This window comes from Rattus norvegicus, chromosome 5 (assembly GCF_036323735.1).
Source record: "Rattus norvegicus strain BN/NHsdMcwi chromosome 5, GRCr8, whole genome shotgun sequence".
Classification (NCBI taxonomy): Eukaryota; Metazoa; Chordata; class Mammalia; order Rodentia; family Muridae; genus Rattus; species Rattus norvegicus.
Window position 1 is genome coordinate 154,590,285 of NC_086023.1, and position 4,020 is coordinate 154,594,304.

The 4,020-nt window shown below is 50.2% G+C and overlaps 1 long non-coding RNA gene across 3 annotated transcripts; it reads right to left on the minus strand.

The window, feature by feature from the left end:
- Window positions 1-213: 213 nt before the first annotated feature.
- Window positions 214-3,313, minus strand: LOC102552931 (uncharacterized). Of its 3 annotated transcripts, XR_010052001.1 has the most exons (4): window positions 2,866-3,301; window positions 2,480-2,616; window positions 1,354-1,440; window positions 214-666 (listed from the first exon to the last, which is right to left on the minus strand). It is a non-coding gene; the product is annotated as an uncharacterized LOC102552931 (long non-coding RNA). The 3 variants fall into 3 exon arrangements; XR_010052000.1 differs by having other exon boundaries at window positions 214-1,440; window positions 2,877-3,313; XR_354358.5 differs by having other exon boundaries at window positions 214-1,440; window positions 2,866-3,258.
- Window positions 3,314-4,020: the final 707 nt, after the last annotated feature.

Consider the following 4,020-nt stretch of genomic DNA (forward strand, 5'->3'; position numbering starts at 1 on the left):
GATGTGCTAGGGTTGGGGAATATGCAGGGGATCTTCTACCCTCTCAAAAGAGAAGGGAAGTGGGTGGGGAGAAGGATTGTGGGAGAGAGTGACCAGGAGGGGGATGGTGAGTGGGGTGTAAAGAGAATAAATAAAAATAAGTTTAAAAAAATCAACTTACCATTCATAAAAGTTTGCAGATACTTTGTATCTTCTATGTATACAGGCAGTGTCTATGATCGGTAAGAGTTTTAATTTTTTTACTACTTATATAGTTTCAAGGAGAACTATTTTATATGGAAATACTTAATATTTTGTTAAGAATCACTTAAATACTTTCATACATATTTTAACGGGGGCATTTCTATTTAAGAGTGTATCACATTTTTCTTATGCAATAGAAAGTTTTCTGTTTAAATAAATAAATGGGCCGTGGTGTGTGGGAAACTCCATAAAGATCTGCTGACGGAGTAAATGCGCGCGTTCATGTGAAGGCTCCCACATCTTGCTCAGCACAGCCATCATCAGGCAAGCGCTCACAGTGGGGTATCACCTGACTTCCTTCTCCTGCTGCTCAGACAGAAGCACTTGAGGGAGAACAGGCTTACTCTGGCTCATAGTTCAAGAGTACAGGCCACCACGGTGGGGACATCGAGGCAGCTAGAGCTTAAAGCTGGCTCCTTGAATCTGCAGCCAGGAAACAGGAAGCCATGATGCCTGCGGCTGTTCAGCTTGCTTTCCTCATTAATACAGCCCAGGAGCCCAGTTAGGAACTATCTACTATGTATGGGGCAGCTCTTCTAACTCACGTGCTCAAGATACTCCTAAACACACAGACCCACTTCCCAAGGGATGCTTGAGTCTGTCAAGTTGACAACCAGCACTAATCAACAAGAACATTGCAGGCTCGATGGCGGCCAGCAGCTCCTTAGAGACTGAGAACAGTCTTGGCTTGATGGTACTAATGCTTGGACCGGGATAGAGCGAGGGGTGGTGGAGAGATTAGATGGAGAAAGCCGGGAATGGTAACATGCACATCTAATCCAGTACTCGGGGGACAAAGGCAGGAGGATGGGAGTTGGAGACCACCCTCAGCTATGTAGCAAGATGGGGTGGGGATCGATCGGCATTGGGAGGTCATGAGCAGAGCAGGGGCTAAGGGACAGGTGGGCATTAGGCTGGACAGCTGAGTGGATGAGGTGCCACTTACAGAATGTGGCTGTCACCTGCCTGCAGATACCACTGAAACCTTAAGCTCATGAGGATGATGCCGGAATTGCCCAGTGACTTCCAAACACACTGGTCAGAGACTGCTTGTCAGAGCGAGTGTGGGGTGGGGTGGGGGGTGGCAGGAGAGGGTGCTGCAGAAAGCACCTGCTGAGCAGCGGGGGAGCAGCCGACATCAATAGTTGAGCAATGTAGACTTCCTGGCTTCTGAGCGGTTCAGGCTCCCAGAGGACTCTGAAAAGAAATATCATCCAATAACCAGCAAACATCCCTGGCCTCTCAGAGACACAATGTAGCTAATGACCTTGGTGTTAATGACCTTCAGAGTAGCATCCAAGCGAGCACAAAGACATCTGCAGAGAACTCTCCACCCCTGGAGCCCCAGCCCCAGAGGCTTCAAAGGGCACCGGTGCTTGGCTCCTCTTCCTGGCAGCCATTATAATTCCCCTCTATTAAACCAGCCGAGATTAAACAAGAGAGACTGGACTGAATGTCTGCCTTCAGAGGGCGCCCTAGCCTTTACTTCTGGTGAATCTTACTTAGGGCACAGCGTGATATGATACCAGGCTCCCATTCCAGGCTTGGCTCCCCAGTGCAAGATGGATTCCTACACATAGCAGCTCAAAGTCCAAGTCCCTATCAGACTCTGAGCTGCTCCTTCGATGTCACCGATCCTGGTCTCATTTGGAGTAAGTAGCAGTTGATCACATACCAACTTCTCTGGCCCAGTTGTCCCTTAGTCATGGGGTAGCCATCCTACTGAATGGGGCAACCACTCTTACAGGTCAAGTGCGTCTTGGCTCCTCCTCTTCTTCCTCCCTCTCTTTTTCCTCCTCCCCCTCATTTTCCTCCTCCTCCTCTTCCTCTTCTTCCTCCTCTTCTTCTTTTCCTCCTCCTCCTCTTTTTCCTCCTCCTCTCCCTCCTTTTCTTTCTCTCCTTCTCACTTTTTCTTCCCGTCCCATTTTCTTTCTCCTTTTCCTTCTCTCCCTCCTTCTCTCCTTCCTCCTCCTTGAGTGACTGAGGGTTGAACCCTGGGAGTTGCCTTGCGCACGCCTGGTGAGCGCCCACCACTGAGCAATGCCCACAACCCAGTGCCCATCTCCGACTTTTAAAGATTAGTGCGAGACCAGGGCTTTCCATATTGACCAGGCTGACCTCGATGTCTCCATCCTCCTGCCTCAGCCTCCCAAGAGCTGAGATTACAGTGGTTCACTGCCTCCTGTGTCTCCTGTCCCTTTTTTCCCTGCCGCCCCTTATCTCTAGGGCTACAGACCTATAGTCACACGGTCACATCCTCCAGCAGTTTGTCTCTGGCGTTCTCACTGGTCCAAGACTCCATCCCATCCCCACAGTGCTCACACCCCCCACACTGGTGTCTTTGGGTGTCTACTTGCTTTCTTCTCCCTGGACCTGTGGAGATAGGGCAGCACCACCAACCTTCTTCAGATTTCGTGCGCCTAACTCCACATGGCTGTGGGCAGTTAAGGATTGTGGAGGGGGAAAACAAACCACCGTTAAGCATTAGGTTAGCAGAAAGGAAATGGAAAATACCAAGTCTGTGACTACAGAAAAGGTCGTGCTCCTTTTAAACCCATCAGGGTGGGGCACATCAGGACATGGGTGGGTGGGAGATGGTGGGACCCAAGCTTCTACTGTCACCTCATACTGACTTCTTGCTCTTCCTCAAGACAGGCTTTACAAGGGTCGGGTTGGCCATGTAGAATTGAGGCTGCTCAGCCACTCATTGGCTGTGGTGCCCTGGGCGTGGCTGTAGAGAGCGGCGTGGCGAAACAAAGATGGCGCCGACATCTAGCCTTGTCTGGATATAAACGACTTATTGCGCATGTGCAGGCTTGTCCCCTTGTTAGGGCTCCCTCTAGTGGTGAACAGCGGTACTGCACATGTGCGGTTTATGCACCAGGTGTTAGTTGACCGTTAATATGCTAATGAGGTGATTCATTCTCCGCCAATCCCTGGAGGACAAGTAGTGGGGTGATCCAAGCCCCACCAATCCCTGAGAGATAATTAGCATACTGTTGTCTATATAAGCCGAGCGATTTTGCTGGTCGGGGTCCCTGTTCAAGAGAGCTGTAACACTAAGAAGAGCTATAACACTAAGAAGAGCTATAACACAATAAAGGCTTGTTCGCAGAAGAATCCTGTTGCCCCGCGTCGTTCTTGCTGGCGGGACATTGGGCGCGCGACACGTGGCGGGAGTGACTACATAGCAGGTAGGAAGCTCACAAGGGCAGGGCCGTGCTTGGTGTTTCCTGCTTCTTTCCTTACTATTCACAGCCCTACAGCACAGGCAGTGTCATTACATGCGTGTGCTTAATGGAGATTCAGAGGATGGAGCAACCTGACTGACCCACAGCTGGCTGGACCTTCCATGTTATAACCTCTTCCTGGGCTCTACCCCTGCCTTTCAGCTGGATCCTCCAAGTAGCAAAGACACCCCCATGAGCCACCATGATAGTCAACAGATACCTATATGTTGTAGTGTCATGGGTAGAACCCAGGGCCTTGTACCTACTAGGCAAGCTTTCTACCATTGAGCTATGATCCCAGTATTCTTAGATGTCCTTGTAGCTTCATATGCAAGCAACCTTTTCTCTGAAAGAACAAGGGCTTTCCCCCTTTTCTCTCTGCCCAGTTGCTAACAGCATATATGTCTCAAATGGACACAGCTGAGGAGCTAGATGGAGCTGTGCTGGAATTACAGCCCTCCTGCACATCAGGATGTGCCCCTCACCTCTCTGAGCTTGAAAAGGTGCCTGTCACGTGGAGATGGAACCCCTTACCTCAGCATCCAGA